Source organism: Theropithecus gelada, chromosome 5 (assembly GCF_003255815.1).
Source record: "Theropithecus gelada isolate Dixy chromosome 5, Tgel_1.0, whole genome shotgun sequence".
NCBI classification, from domain to species: Eukaryota; Metazoa; Chordata; class Mammalia; order Primates; family Cercopithecidae; genus Theropithecus; species Theropithecus gelada.
This window is the reverse complement of record NC_037672.1, coordinates 45,282,440-45,298,991: the sequence shown is the minus strand read 5'-3', so window position 1 is coordinate 45,298,991 and position 16,552 is coordinate 45,282,440.

Sequence of the window (16,552 nt, the reverse complement as noted above, 5' to 3'; positions counted from 1 at the left end):
ACAATGGATTATAAATGTTGGTTTATCTTTGTTTTGTTTTCAGAAAGTAAGCAACTACCTATTTACTGTTAATTTGGAAATTCTTATAGCAGTCTTATTAGAATCTTCAACTGACATCCACGCTCAATGTTTATCACCACTAGCTTTCCCTGTGAGACCTGGTTAGCAGTATCAATGCTAGAAATAAACTAAATACAGATATACAATAAGGAAGCAAAATATTTCCCTAATATCACAAGATTTTGTTTCTCAGTAACATTATAAGCAGATAATATTCTCTTCAAAAAGTTTCAATTGAGGCTGGGCACGGTGGCTCACTCTTGTAATCCCAACACTTTGGAAGGTCAGCATGGTGAAACCCCATCTCTACTAAAAATACAAAAATTAGCTGGGCATGGTGTTGCATGCCTGTAGTCCCAGCTACTCTGGAGGCTGAGGCAGGAGAATCACTTGAACCCGGGAGGTGGAGGTTGCAGTGAGCTGAGATCGTGCCACTGCACTCCAGCCTGGCGAGAGAGTGAGACTCTGTCTCAAAAAAGTAAATACATAAAAGTTTCCATTGAAAATCTCTTCAAAGCAGTGAAAACCAACATATTAATATTTATATTTATTTATTTTGATGTATTATTCTCAAAGCATTTGTATTTTTTAAAAATATATATATTCTTAGAAAAACCTTTCCTGCCCCCAAAACAACTTCTTTAATCTGAATTTTTTAGTTTATTTTAGTAGGCAAATTAAAAAATCAAGAAAACCAGCAAGACGTTTAGATCCATTTTCTGATATTGGACCACATTCTATTAAGTGGCACTAATTGCTTTGAGAATGGAAATTAATTGAGAAGCCCTCACTATCTTTGCATAGTTGCTTGAACTCACACATTATCTTTGCAGTTCATTCTGAGTGAGCAGTTTTTTTACACTGTCTTCACGTACCATGACCTAATATGAACAAATGTATGTGCAATTTGCCAGTGCCTCACCACTAAAACGCTGTGATTCAATGTAGCTAAAATACATAAAAATGACAATATAGTTATTTCCCAATTATCCCACAGCGGCAGAGTAACCAGGGTTTCAATGTAAAGTATAATTGACTCCTAATTACTGTACTTTCACAGAAAGGCCACAGTCCATAACTTCATTAAATAGTGAAAACACAAATAACTATTCATAAGGAAAGAATTAGCATTTACTATATGCTTATTTACTTTCTAATCTGTACATGTTTTAGGTTCTGGGCTGTGGTAAGGCTGCACAGTCTGAAATAATATGTCATTCGAATTTTCTTCAGGGAATAGAAAATTTCTCCAGTGATGTTCATTTAGGAGGGGGAAATAAAATATTAGCTATTTGGTATCTGATGCACTCTACAAGAGCTTGGCCCGATTCTTGTTCATTTACAAAAGTGGGATGTGTAAGAGCAAGTATCCATCTGTGAATTGAGGGCAGATTCACTGTTACATATATTAAGTCTTGTTAGGGCTCATGGACAATGACAGAGAAGAAATGATAATGTGATAGCGCATAGGGGAATAAGATCTATCTACTGCCTAACATGGGAAATGAAGAGTGTAGTTTCTAATCATGAATACTGCTTAAGCAATTTTTGTTCTGAACAGGTCCAGGAGATAAAGGGAGGACCAACCCGTATTTCTGTATTATGAGGATATGAGCAAACAAACTAGAACACACACACAAAGAATAAATTGAGGTCTGTTATTTAATACTTACATGAATGCACAGAATGTTGACAAGAGTGCTGGAGTTGCTTTTCCTACATTCACGTTGTTCTGTTAGAGAGATTTGTAAAGATGTTTTGGCTTATCTATAATTTGGCAAGAAGGTTCAGACAGCCTACAAAGTCAAAATATATAATGGACTGCAATATAAATTAAAATATTCACTTTATGAACAATTCAATAGTAATTTTAAAATATGCACTGGAAACCACCAGTATTTTAACTAATGACTATCATAATTTTGGTGTACTCCTTTAAATAAACTTCTCTTGCCACATTTGATAAATGTTTCATTGATTAGAAAGATTATAGTCATACAATGGTCTTTTTTTTTTTTAGTTTCAGCTCACATAAAATCGTAAAAGAAAATACAAAACTCTAGCATCTGTCTGCTCATATAAAACTGTAGAAGAAAATACAGCAGTCCAGCATCTGTCTGTTATACTGAATCAAATAAATATCAGGCAGGACACAGGCTCATCTCCTAGTCCCATGTTTTTTCCTTGGCATGATAATTTAGGAAAAAGCATTTAAAAAAGCACGCAGTGGAAATCCATGGTGTCCTTTCCAAATTTCCTTTGCAGATTGATATACTTAACCCTCAGTTTCTAGGTGTTTTAGTTAATGAAAACTTAAGGCAATCTCTTTTCTGGAGAATTCCCCATGATCCTATCACACAGGAGTTCATGCCTCCCCTTTCTGCCCATCTAGAGCTTGGTCAATGACTGACTTTTTTAGGTTACAAAATGCCAGACACGTGCCCGGCATAACGGTGCGCACCTGTAGTCCCAGCTACTCGAGTGAATCACTGGATCCCAGGAGCTCAAGGCCAGCCTGGGCAATATAAAATGAGACCCCACTTCAAAAAATAAATGCCGAATCCCTTGTCACAGGTATGACTGATAATTTGGTCTAATGGTGCTTAGAATAAAGCTAGTTTCCAGCTATGCATTCATTATCCGCGAGCTTCCCTGGCCTATCCTAGGTCCCTTATTCTCCTAATCCTAAATTTGCTTCCTCAATAAATGGCATGCATAAGAATCCCCATCTCAGTCACTTCTTCTAGAGAACCTCACCTAAAATAGTTGGTAAGAGTGGTCCCTGGGAAGCAGTAAGAGTGACATTCTGGAATTGGGTCCTTTGCTGTTTGGTTGACTTTGAATATGATAAGTGAGGGATTGATGGATCCCATTATGCTATGACTGGGGTGAAGTGGGATGGTACATGAGTGAAACAAGACACACTGTCTGGTACAATGTCTCCAGCATTTGAAATGTGTTATGGAAATTTAAAAACTAAGAACTATAGAAGTGGATGCTTCTCGCTGAGCATCCATATGTGGGAGAAAATAACAGGCTCTTAACCAAATCCTTAAAGCAAAGGTAGAGTCAGGAGTCTTTCTTGCCAGCAGTTAAAGATAGCCTCACCTGAAGTCCTAGGGCAGAACCACTAAATTTTAAGCCCAGCACGTTATCTGTAAGAGTGGTGTAACTTCAGAAAGGCCTGAATTTTTAGCTTAAGCAAATCTTCTATGTCAGGCTAGAGATCAATATGGAAATAATAAGCCACTGAAATTTTGAAAGGGGTATCTGGACAGGCGTACCCGAGAATCTTAAATCTTGAGGTTCTGTGGAACTCTCAAGGTCAACTCCTTGGAAGATATACTCCCCTTCCAGTTTCTTCCTTAAAACAACATAGGAAATTCAAATTAGGGAGGAACAGACAAAATAATATTTGCTTTCCTCAAGATGGGCCTACAAATGCCCTTCGGAGCAACAGACTCTTAATTAAAGGCAAATCTTAAGTCTGACCCAACCAGAAAGTAGTGTACCTAATTAAGATGGAACAGTTTTCTCTATGAAAGGAGCTACAAGCAGGAACCAAAGAAGTAGGACTGGAAGGGATCATTAGAGGTGCCAACAGTCTGGGCAGAATATAAATCTGGCCGTGGAGGTTTACCAACATTGGAGTACTCTCTGTTGACAAAGAATTTAATATTCTCACGAAGGATCTCTTGAATTAATGGAAAAAGTATTTATATTCATTAAATAAAGTAGGGATGGCAGAGCAGCCTTTGTAATATATTGAGAAGTAAATAAAAAGGATCAGAAAAGTAGCATGCTGTAATAAATTTTCTAAATAAGACCAGAAAATCCACATGTTAACTACCTTGCTTGGGTGGTCCTAGAGGTTAGTCCAATAAAGAGTGTATTGGTGAGGAAAACAAGCTTTTTTTTTTTTTTTTTTTAACTTTTAGGTTCAGGGGTACTAGTGCAGGTTTATTACATAGGCAAATTGAATGTCACAGGGGTTTGATGTACACATTATTTTGTCACCCATATAATCAGCGTAGTACCTGGCAGGAAGTGTTCTAATCCTCTCCCTCCTTTCACCCTCTACCCTCAAGTAGGCCCTGTTGTTTGTTGTTTGTTCCTTTCTTTGTGTCCATGTGTTCTTAATATTTAGCTTCCACTTATAAGTGAGAACATGTAGTATTTGGTTTTCTGTTCCTGCATTAGTTTGCTTAGGATAGTGGCCTTCTGATACATCCATGTGGCTGCAAAAGACATGATCTCATTCTCTTTTGTGACTGTGTTGTATTCCATGGTGTATATGTACCACATTTTCCTTAGAATGGGCATTATTGAAAGCTCAGTCTTGGCTTCTCTAAAGTTAATGGCTAACAGCAGAACACAGTATATGAGTTGACTCTGATAGATAGAGATTCAAAACATCATCCTGTCTCCTCTTGGGATACAGACATAGAGTGGTCAAATAGTAAATGAATTATAGTCAAAGTTCACATCATAGTGTGTCCACTTGATCCACAAGCCTAACTAGTAAACATTTCTCAGTTTTCTGAATGTCCTATTGAATCTGACATACATAGCTGGTAATAGAAACCTCATGTTGTTGCCTTCTTTTTTTTTTTGAGACGGAGTCTTGCTCTGTCGCCCAGGCTGGAGTGCAGTGGCGCAATCTCGGCTCACTGCAAGCTCCGCCTCCCGGGTTCACGCCATTCTCCTGCCTCAGCCTCCCGAGTAGCTGGGACTACAGGCGCCCGCCACTGCGCCCGGCTAATTTTTTCTATTTTTAGTAGAGACGGGGTTTCACCATGGTCTCGATCTCCTGACCTTGTGATCCACCCGCCTCGGCCTCCCAAAGTGCTGGGATTACAGGCATGAGCCACCGCGCCCGGCCATGTTGTTGCCTTCTGTCATAACATAGTCCCAAGGGACCTTGGCCATCTGGAGACTCTGCAAAGCATCATACTGGCTCTCTATATTAATATTATCTTAATCAGACCTGTGAGTAATAGATAGCAAGCACTTGTGTTGTATCATAAAAACATGTGTGCTAAAAAATGTGATAAATTAAGCACTACAAAGGTTCAGTGATGAAGTTTTCAGGAGTCCAGTGGTCTAGGAATGCTGGGTCATGGCTCCAAGATAAATAACTAGTCATTGCATCTTATATCTTTTACCACTATGAAAGAAGATTAACATTTGGTATGGTTTTTGGCATGTTCTACATGTGATGATGCTGCTACAATAGATTTTTTGTGAACAACTGCTAGCTTTTAGTGGGCCCCAGAGCAAAAATGGCTTGGCATCAGGTCCAGGCTGAGGACAGACAGCCATATCATTTAGACCATAAGACCTGATAGATCCGATCATACTGGAGGTTATCTAGGGTAGCAAAAAGACTTCCTTTTCCTTTGAAAGCTGCAATAGTAGAGTTTCTTTATAGATCCTTAGGGTTCTAGGGCAAGGCAATGCCACCTCTAGTAGAGAACTATCCTTTCTACTATGTTCAGCAGTTGCTGACATGCTAGTGGGCAAACTGAGCATCTGGCCTCTGGATATCAAGAGATCTCCCATCTAACACTGCCTGTGATAAACCAGATATTGTCACAACCATCAAGTCATGTAACTACTTACCATAGAAATATGTCTGTGAACCAAGAGCTATGGGTAGACCCATGGAGACAAAATTATGATCTCATTTGATTGAATTTCTGCTGCTAAGTGTAAAATGACTAAAGTGTCCAGGGCCAATAGATGTTCTTCATTTCTTCTGGGTTACAGTTACTAACATTTAAGAAAAAATCTGTTATTTAACATTTTAAACAAGCTTGTTACTTTGAAATCTACACACACACACACACTCTCTCTCTCTCACACACACACACACACTATACATATATTGAATGGATGGTAAATTTACACGTCCCAGAAGAGCTATTTTTTTTCTTATACTTGTTTGAGGGTTAGAGTAGATAATTCTCTATATAGATTAAATTTCCTTTCAAATGTTTTAAAGAATATAATGCAATATGTTAATATTCAGTATTACTATGAGAAATTTGAATCTGATCTGATTGACCTTTCCTTAAAAATGTAGACTACATTTTTCTTTCTGGAAATTTCACTAGGAAGACTATCTTCTCAGTATGACATTGACCTTTTAAATATGAAGACTAATATGCAATTTTATTTTTTCAATTTATTTTTCTCTATTATTTCTTCAGTTATATCTTCTCTTCACTATCTCTCTCTGTGCTTCTTTACCTTAATTAGATTAATGTATCCTCTTGCATTCATGTGTCTTAACTTTCCTGTCATATTTACCATCATTATCATTTTTCCTCTGTATTACGAAAGATTTCTTCATGTTTAATATTTTTATTATCTGCTTAATCTTTTGTCTGACATAGTCTGTTATTCAGTTTATTCATTTAATTGTTTAAATGAGTTTTATCATTTCTTAATTTCTAAGAACTCTTTATTCTCCGGTTGCTCTTTCATAACAGCTGGCTATTTTCTTAGAGATACAATGTCTTCTTCCATTTCTCAAGGGATACTGATTTTAATTTTTAATGTCCTCTTTTACTGCCTGAAATAAGTCTGTTTCTTTCAGGGTCATTTGTTCTGTGTGCTCATTTTGGTCCATCTATTTCATACTCATAGTTGCTCTCAAATTTCTGATGATTCTTAGTTCATGCTTTCGAACGAAAGACTAGGTTAATTATGTGGTGTAAATTAACCTTTTGGTTTCACAAAATGGTCTCTGCCTTGAATGAAACAACTGACAACTCACTCCAAGTTGCAGAGATTTGTCAACAGGTAGACATCGCTAAAGGGCACCCTGATAGTGAAAGGTAGGCATACTGGGAACTCTCATAATCATTTTAGAAGACTTTTATTCTGAAATTGGATTAATGTCGTGAATGTTACATCTGGGCTGAGCTGTCTTCTTTTTTGTTTGTTTTTTGAGTATCTCATTTTTATATGGAAGTACTTCAAGCTTAAATATTTCTTTCATTTAGTGTTTTAACCTTTAAACTCACATAAATGTCCTAGGCAGGCTGCTGTCAGCAGTTGTGTACACTGGAAAGGTTAGAGGATGTGATTGTCCCAGGTATTTGAACTGCATTTCTCTGAATACTGAGATGATTATCCTATGGCCATTTTCTGCTTTTTAAATATTTTTAGGTTGATTCTGAAGCTCTCAGCTTTCTTTGAAAGGAACTTAGCTCTGGTGTTTGGGTTATGATTCTCTCTTATGTTTCTGTTAGCTCAAGAAATTTAGTCCTCTTTGATTCTTAGATTAAATAATTTTTTCAACATTTTAATCTCCTAATAACAATTTTATATTTTTTCTAGAAATGCCTTGTGTTCACCGTTTTTATTCTGTTTTCTGAAAATTTTTTACATTTGTTAGTCCAGCACCATGAACTAGAATGCTTATGGTTTTCTTGTTTATTAAAATTTTAAGGGGCTCCATATCTGCCTTTGAATAAATTGAATAAGCACACTTAACAATTACAGGGTGTGAAGATCTATGGTTTAAATTGAAGATAAAATATACTAATAATACTATTGAAATTACTCCAGTAAATTTAAGAGTGTCTATAAGAATAAACATTAAGATAAGTATTTTAAGATAAGATTGAAGAATATTATAAAATAAATTGGAAAAAAATACATTTTTCTAGCAATAAGTGGTTGAAAACCTCTTTATCTAGTTCCAGAAAAGTGACTACTTAAGGATTTCACTTCAATTATTGAGGAATAGGAGAAGTTCTTAGATATTATTAATGATTTCCTTTTTAAAAACATCTGAATGTTTTACATTAAATAATATCACAAGATTGTACAGTGAGCTATTAAAGAAAAAGGTATGAATTTCCAAGTATTTCTCTCCCTCAATCGGGGTTTATTACTATAAAATCATACCAAAATCAGAAACATACTAAATTGTAAACTGCTGTAAAGTGATAACTCTCTCCCCACATCTTAAATTTGTCTTATTTCTCAACATATTTTCAGCATTCTTAATTAACTATTACATAACTAATGCTATAAGTTTGAGTTTATAATATATAGATGTGTGTAGTCTCACTAAGATAATACAATTTTATGTTTTTCATGTTGTTTTCTATTTAAAATTTCCATTTCAAACTTGTAAACTGGTAATAATACTAAGACTCATTCTCACTTTTTCTAACAGTAAATCAATCTGATGTTTGTTTTTATTTTATTTTAAAATATTCTGTTAGCTATTCAAGAAATTGGTAATTTTTAAACATTGACTTTTCCTGTGAAAGTCAAAATTACAAAATATTTTACAGCTAATGTGATAGAAAAAATAATGGATAGAATTTTGAGAACTGATTTTTATGTTTATCACCAACTTTTTAATAGCTCATATGTTGAGAAATTAAAACTGCTTTCTAAAATAACCAGTTAAAATACTCTTCTGACTAAAAGCATACTATTTATTTTTGTAATTGAAGGATTAAGTATACGAATCTCAGAATTATCTTCATTAAGCTGGCTTATGGAGTTTGACTTACTCATGAGTTCATAAAATTTCTTGTCATACTGAATTTGGGAAATGCTTTATAAAATGGGAAATAAGTGTATATGTATGTGTATGTGTATGTATGTGTATATGTATGTATATGTGTGTATACATACATATACACATACATACACACATACATATACAGATATATTTTTTCAGAGGCCATCACGAATGTATTTATTAAAAACCCTTACATTTAACATTCTAGGAGGTAGAATAAGATGTTAAGTATGTGTTGACATACTTTAATTTCTACAGGGTTCTGCTATGCAACTTAATTATTATTCTTTTTCCTTGTCAAGCAATTAAATATGTCAAATGGCAGGGAATTGGTTCTTCAATAATGATCTATTGAATTATTTCACTACAAACATTTTAATTGAGTTCCAATTTACTATGCTTATTTTCAGATATGAAGAAGAAATAAAGCTTCTTTGTTTTCTCAACAGATTTCATCTGTCTCATAAAGTCCATTGGGAGTAAAGAGTGGAGTATAAATTTTAACTTACCAGTTTGATATATTTTCCTTTCTTTTGGTTTAAGGTATCTTCCAGGTAACTTAGTCTCTTTCAGGTAAATGCTAACCTTCAACTGCTCTTTCTGAAAGTGTAATCTCTATTTATGGGTGACAGGGGGTTTGCATGGCATGGTGCTTGTGGGTACTTGAGTTCTCAGCCATTTGTCAAAGATTTCATGTTACTCTCCTTTTCCGCTGGTCTTTATGCTGAATTGCCTTATGTTTTTTCCTACATCAGCTGTATTATGAAATAGTTGATGTTTCTACTCTTTCTTCTAGCACAGGTACTCACTTCATAACTTTATTATGAAGATACTTTGCCTACTCTTGCCCTAGTAGCAAAACTGTTAACTTTACTAAACTATAATGGAAGAATGGAAACTTTTGGATACTTATGAAGCCAAGGGAGGCTCGTGAGGGCAAAGTTGGACTTTCTTAATGCCCAAACATGGACAGCTGGGGATTGCAACATGGCCATGCTGAACCAGCCCCTGCTGATTAACTATTGAGCTTCACCTTCATTAGTTTAGCAACCACTACTTCTCAGCCTTGTTGTGTTAAGTGTGACCTCCATGCCTGAAGAGTCTTCTTTGATAGCCACAGACTAAGAAAATGGTGGCACTTTGGGCTTTGCCCTTATCCTAATGACCCTTTCTGGGTTAATTCTACAATTATGGGGGAAATCGGAACACATAAGCCTGACCATTTGCCTCTCTGATGTCTTATTCTCTCTTCTCTTTTCTACACTAAGATGAAATGTGTGAACTACATTTATTTCTAGAGTGTTAGTAATAAATAGCTTCATCTCACATATTGCTATGAAAAGAATTCCTGAATAATTTGATAATATGAATTTATTTCTATGAATTATATAAGACCCTCATAAATACCTTATAATTACAAAATTTTCTGAGCCTATTTAACTTATCTTGTAAGTCTGCCAAATAATCTATATTCTTTTTATTAATAGAATGCTTTTCTTGTCTGGGCATGGTGGCTCATGTCTGTAATCCCAGCACTTTGGGAGGCTGAGGTGAGTGGATCATTTAAGACCAGGAGTTTGAGACCAGCCTGGCCAACATGGCAAAACCGTGTCTCTACTAAAAGTACAAAAATTAGCTGGGAATGGTGGCATGACCCTGTAATCCCAGCTATCAGGGAGGCTGAGGCACAAGAATCGCTTGAGCCTGAGAGGTCAAGACTACAGTGAGCTAAGATTGAGCCACTGCTCTCCAGTGGGTGAGGGAGCAAGACTCTGTTTCAAAAAACAAAAGAAGGAATACTTTTCTTATGTTACTTCTTTTTGATTCCAATTCTAATATTTGTAGTATTAGTTAGGGTTTTTCAGAGAAATGGAACCATTAGAATGTCGATAGAGAAAGACAGATTTATTTTAAGAAATTGACTCACACCATTGTGGGGAGCAGTGAGTGTGAAAACTGTAGAATAGGTTGATAGGCTGGAAATTCAGTTAGGAGTTCGTGCTTGTCTTGAGCAATCTGGAGATAGAATCTCTCATTTAGGAAACCTATTTTGGCTCTTAAGGGCTTTACCCAGTTTAATGAGGCCCACCCATATTATTGAAGGTACTCTCCTTTACTTGAAGTCAATTAATTGTAGATGTTCACTACATGTAGAAAATAAATGTGGTTTGCATCAACACCTAGATTAGTGTTTAATTACATAACTGATACAATAACCTAACAAAGCTGACACATAAGAATAAAAATTACAGCCACTGAATATAATAAAACTATGCAATTTTAAGTACCTATTTCACCTGTCATAAACTCACAATAGCAGTGTACTATGTAATATATTCTGTGCTTCCTTTAAATTTCTTTGAAACAAAATATATGTTTTTCTGTAATACCAATTGCATACATTAATATTCACATAAAAACTGGTAAAATATAGATAAATGATAAAGTATGTCATTAAGAATATAATTTATTCTGTGTACCACAATTATTTGATCCTTACCTGTGCTATTTAGGAACAATATTGAGAAAATAATTATTGTCAATATGAGCATATAGAAATATAATCTCTCATTTGAAAATAATTTTGGGGTTTGAGACAAATATTCTCAAAGGTTCTATTGTGTACATTATGGGAGCTCAAAAAACACAGACAGACATGCTTAAACTATTCTGTTCAATTTATTTTTTATTATAGTCTGTATGTGATGGCAATTATATCTGACACTGAGTTACTGAATCTAAGGTACATTTATTAATCTCATTTTATAGGAATGATGATATGATTTTCCAAATGAAATACCAGGATATATGAAGCTAATATTTCTTCTGAAACTAGGACCAATTATTTAAATCAAAATTGTCCTAAAATTTAGGACATATATAGTAGCTAACAGTCAAGAGGAGAAAATGAGTATGTGATTTACATATGTGGTTGACTATATTGATTAAATATGTATTGACTATATATTGATTTTCATGATTTTATCTCTGTTATAGTTGTTCATAAAAACTGAGCAGATTTGTACAAGAGTGTTGTTAATGTAAAACAAAGAATACTCAAATGTAAGATATATAACCAAAAATAGAACAGAACAGTACAAAACCCCACAACATAATTATGACTAAATAGGTATACTGCTTTTTTTTTTATCTTCTGAAAATAATAAAAGGATCAGATTGTACTGCTCTAATTGTAGTAACTATATATAAAAATATAAAGTGAAGCTTGAACACAAAAGGGGAGGTATAAAAAGAAATGAGAATGTTAAGACTATGGAAACAAAGAAAAGGATAAGTTCAAATATTCACGTCACATAATCGATTAACTAAAAAATGAGAGTCTGCACATGGAGAATGATTGTAAATCGAGTTACAACCAACAATCTATTTTAGTATGATTGAAAAGACATCCTGGTGAATCAGTTGATAATGGACAACATTCTCAGTTGCTGGTGAGAATAGGCCACATTTGCAGTGTAGTAAGCTCAATTTGACGAATGAAGAAAGGAAGGTACAGATTTATCCCCAGGCAGAAAAGCAACAGTCTGGTTGACCGTATGCCCATGCAAATTGTTTGGTAGGTGTAAAAGGAATTTAAATTTTATTAGGGCAGTAACTATACCTAATTGGACAATTGTCATCAGCTACCAAAAGAGTGTGTTTACATGGAAGGAGGTAAATGGAACATCATATTATAATGCATTATATTATTTATTTTGTTTACTGGCCACTTATGCAACTAGAAATAAAATTTCATAAGTATAGATACTTCTTTGCCTTTTTTGATTACTATATTTGCAGCTCCTACAACAATAGCTGGCACAGAGCAGAAATATTGACTGGGGCCAGGCGCGGTGGCTCACCCCTGCAATCCCAGCACTTTGGGAGGCCGAGGCGGGTGGATCACAAGGTCAGAAGATCGAGACCATCCTGGCTAACATGGTGAAACTCCGTCTCTGCTAAAAATACAAAAACTTAGCCGGGCATGGTGGTTGGCGCCTGTAGTCCCAGCTACTCGGGATACTGAGGCAGGAGAATGACGTGAACCCCAGAGGCGGAGCTTGCAGTGAGCCAAGATCGTGCCACTGCACTCCAGCCTGGGCTAGAGAGCAAGACTCAGTCTCAAAAAAATAAAAATAAATAAATAAATAAATATTGACTGAATGAGTGAATCCACAAAATATAAAGAAATTTCAATCAACAAAATTTACTCATAGATATCAGTAAAAACAACATAAGTAATAAACAATGAGTAATGAATAACACTATTTATTTTTCTTTAAAATATTTTTCTTTTGTGCTCATGAGTATAAGATCCAAAGATGTTTTGATTTAAAAAATTTACTATTTTGCCCTTAGATATATTTTAATACAGTGTAGAGGATGTTGATGCAATCTGCAGACAGAATGTGAATAGATTGAAATTTTACTCCTAGAATTGAAGTAAAATATTTTAAAACCACAAATTTCTATTCATATTTTGCTTAAAAATTATCTGTATATTCTTTTCTATTTACCAGGAATACCAAATTAAAAGGATACTTGGCATAAACTCAGTCAGTGATTTGTGAAAGAGCTAATTTAGTTTTCTCTCCTGACCTAAATAGTTTCTAGGTAATATATAGGTTGGTTTAGCTTGTCACCAGGATGTAATATTGAGGTTCTTGTAAATACAAAAGAGTAATTGTTATTTTAATCCTGCCTATTTTTTTTTTCTCAGCACTGGAAATTTACTGCCATACTAGCTCTTTATAGATAATTAGAGATATAAGCAATAACTATATTGTCACACATACATTTATAACCAGAAAAAGAAAAGAACAGAATTTTAAGTTAATTACACAAAATAGTATTTTTACATTTCTCTATTTTTTTAATGTTTTTAAATATATTAGCAGTTACATAATAAATATAACTGGTTAAGTTTCTAACATGATGCAACAAATAAGGAACAAGAAATGCTTTTAAGTTTTGCTCAGATTTATTTTTTAAAAATTAACTGATAAAATGGGAATATACGCAAATGGTTAAAATTGTTATAAAACAAATAATGATTTTAGCCTATTAAAATTCAACCTAGAAATAAATGACTGATACATTGTTTGTTGTAAGAATTCACATATAGAATTTATTTATGGCATTTTGACTCTGTCTACCTCAAAACCTCCAAATGATTTCAAAGTCAAAGAAAAATAGTAATCAGTTTGCAAGATAAAGGAGATAAGTATCAGAATATTTGTGCATTTTAAGAAGAGTTCCTAGGAATTCTACTTCTAGCCATAATGGAATAATAGAAATTTGATTTACCCTCTTGTCTTTAAAAAAATCAGAAAACTGAACAAAATTAATGAAATAAGTTGTCAGCCATTGAATTTGAGCTAATCCAAGATATGAATATGTGAGAAAAGGGAAACAAATCAGCTGAGCCCTCAGATTCCTTCAGATTATGGAGTGGAGCCACAGTCAGGGAGGAACAATTCAAACAGAGGCTAACAGGCTATGTTGAAAAGACAAGGTTCAGTTTTTTTGTTTGTTTGTTTGTTTGTTTTTGTTTTGTTTCGTTTTTAGATGGAGTTTCGCTCTTGTTGCCCAGGCTGAAGTGCAGTGGTGCAATCTCTGCTCACCGCAACCTCCACCTCCCTGATTCAAGTGATTCTCCTGCTTCGGCCTCCTAAGTAGCTGGGATTACAGGCATGTGCCACCACACCTGGCTAATTTTTTATTTTTAGTAGTGACAGGGTTTCACCATGTTGGTCAGGCTGGTCTTGAACTGCTGACCTCAGGTGAACTGCCCACCTCAGCCTCCCAAAGTGCTGGGATTACAGGCGTGAGCCACCACACCCAGCCAAAGTTCAGTTTTTGTGTAGAACAAGGTGATAGGATTTGTGGGACAAAATACTGGAGAAAAATACTGCTAGCGCTCTGTGGAGAGATTGCCTCAAGTTTTAGCTAATGAACAAAAGATAAGTGAATTTGAAGAATTTGTGGTAGAAAGTTTCAAATGAAACACAGTGTGGGGGGGAGAAAAAACAAAACCGAACAAAACAAAATCAAAGACTCTGCAAAGTGAATAGAGCCCCAATAAGCTTTGGGGCATTATCAAATGAAATACCATGGATGCAATTGGAGTGTACCACAAAAAGAAGAGAAAGAAAAAGGCACAAATACTATCAAATATGAAAGAAAAATGTTAAATTAGATCATGAAAATTTTAAAAATTTCCTCTGCAAGAACACTCATGGGAATGAAAAGACAAGCCACAGACTGAAAGAAAATACTTGAAAACCTTCTATATGACAAAGAGCTTGTATCCAATAAAAGTAAAATGAAGAATTAAGAATATATTAAAAACTTAGGGAGCTAATTAGGCAATACCACCTAATATTATGTGTGAAATAGTTGTACTGAGTTTTTACAAGGCTCTGTTCTGGACTAAACCCTTTCTCCTTTTATACAACTCAGTAAGGCCCTCTCATTTCCCCTCCTTCTCTAGGAAAGATCCTTTCACTCCTGACACAGCTGGCTATAAGCTCTGTAGGACAGTCCAGATGGACACTATGGACACTGCAAAATGTCACTGCCCAGCTGGCCCTGTCTCCTCTCCATGTGCTGGACTTGGAGACAATAGCCCCTGATTAGTCCCTCCTTCATGCATCAAAGATTTCCAACAAACACTTAAGGAAATAAATGAATACAAATCAAATGAGAACAAACAGAAGCTATTTATTCAGAAGTTGCTGTACAAAGGGGTTCAGCTGCCAAAACTCGCATTTGGCAGAGACTTAAAGGCAAGCAACGAAGTGGGAAAACCTAATAGTGAAAAAAGAGAAGGCTTGGGTGTATGCTATCAGAGCCAGAGGTCATGGGGAACCTGGAGGAAGGCTAACTAAAAGCAGAGCATCTTATATAACTAATTGGGGAAACATATTTGGTTTCTGGTTGGTTCTGAGTTGGGGTGGGTTCAAAAAACAAAACAAAACAAAATTAAAAAAACAGGGAGAATAACATTCATTGGCCAAGTACTGGGGCTGGCTGTAGCAGAGGTTGGAGGTCAGCTTTCTGTTATAATATATGGTCTGGCCATTGTATCTTTAGCATATTCAGTCTTACACACTGAAGACTTTTTACCTTTGGACGATTCCTTGGAAACTCAGAATGAATGGCTTTCTTCAGGTTTTGAAAACAGAGGATTAGTCAATTGAGAAATCACTGTATTTCAACTCAGTGGCTGCCTCTGTCTAGGAGCACAACTTAGTAAATAAAAGCAGACAGAAAAAAAGGAAGGTTGGGAATATATTGATAATTGTCTGTGGTAATATAATTTAGCCTTCCTTTTTTAATCTCTTAAGAAATAGAATATTTTTAATGTGCATATGTTTTTAAGTTTAAAATTCAGTTGAATTCATTTCACTGAACTAGAAATAAATACATCTGAGATAAAAATATAGTTTCATTTGTGTAAGAGGTAAGAGGGGAGCATTGTAACCTATGTCAAATGTGGAAAGAGTGCTGACATAGATATGCTAGTGTAGATTGGAAATTTAGAAAGAAAACAAAAGGAAAAGTAGAGATCTTCTGAATGAAGTGTTATCAAAGACTAGACATGGTTGAGCTCAAGTTGTATTTGTCTTATATAAAATTTTAAAGTGTCACAAACATGTTGAAAAGAAATTAGGAAAAATTAGTGGTTTAAAATGCTGTATATCAGCCTGGAATTGAGGACTATAATATTCAGAGTCATCACCCTACCATGTACAAAAACAAGAACCACCTCGTGTCCTACAGGTTCCTTTTGGCTCTCAAATTAATTTGAATATATTGCTCCTACGCATATTAGATGTGAAACCACTAACTCAAATTGGAAGAAAAAATGCTGCTTATTATTTACAATTAATATTAAGTCTTAGCTAAATGATATTAACTTAAAATTAAATAAGCTAA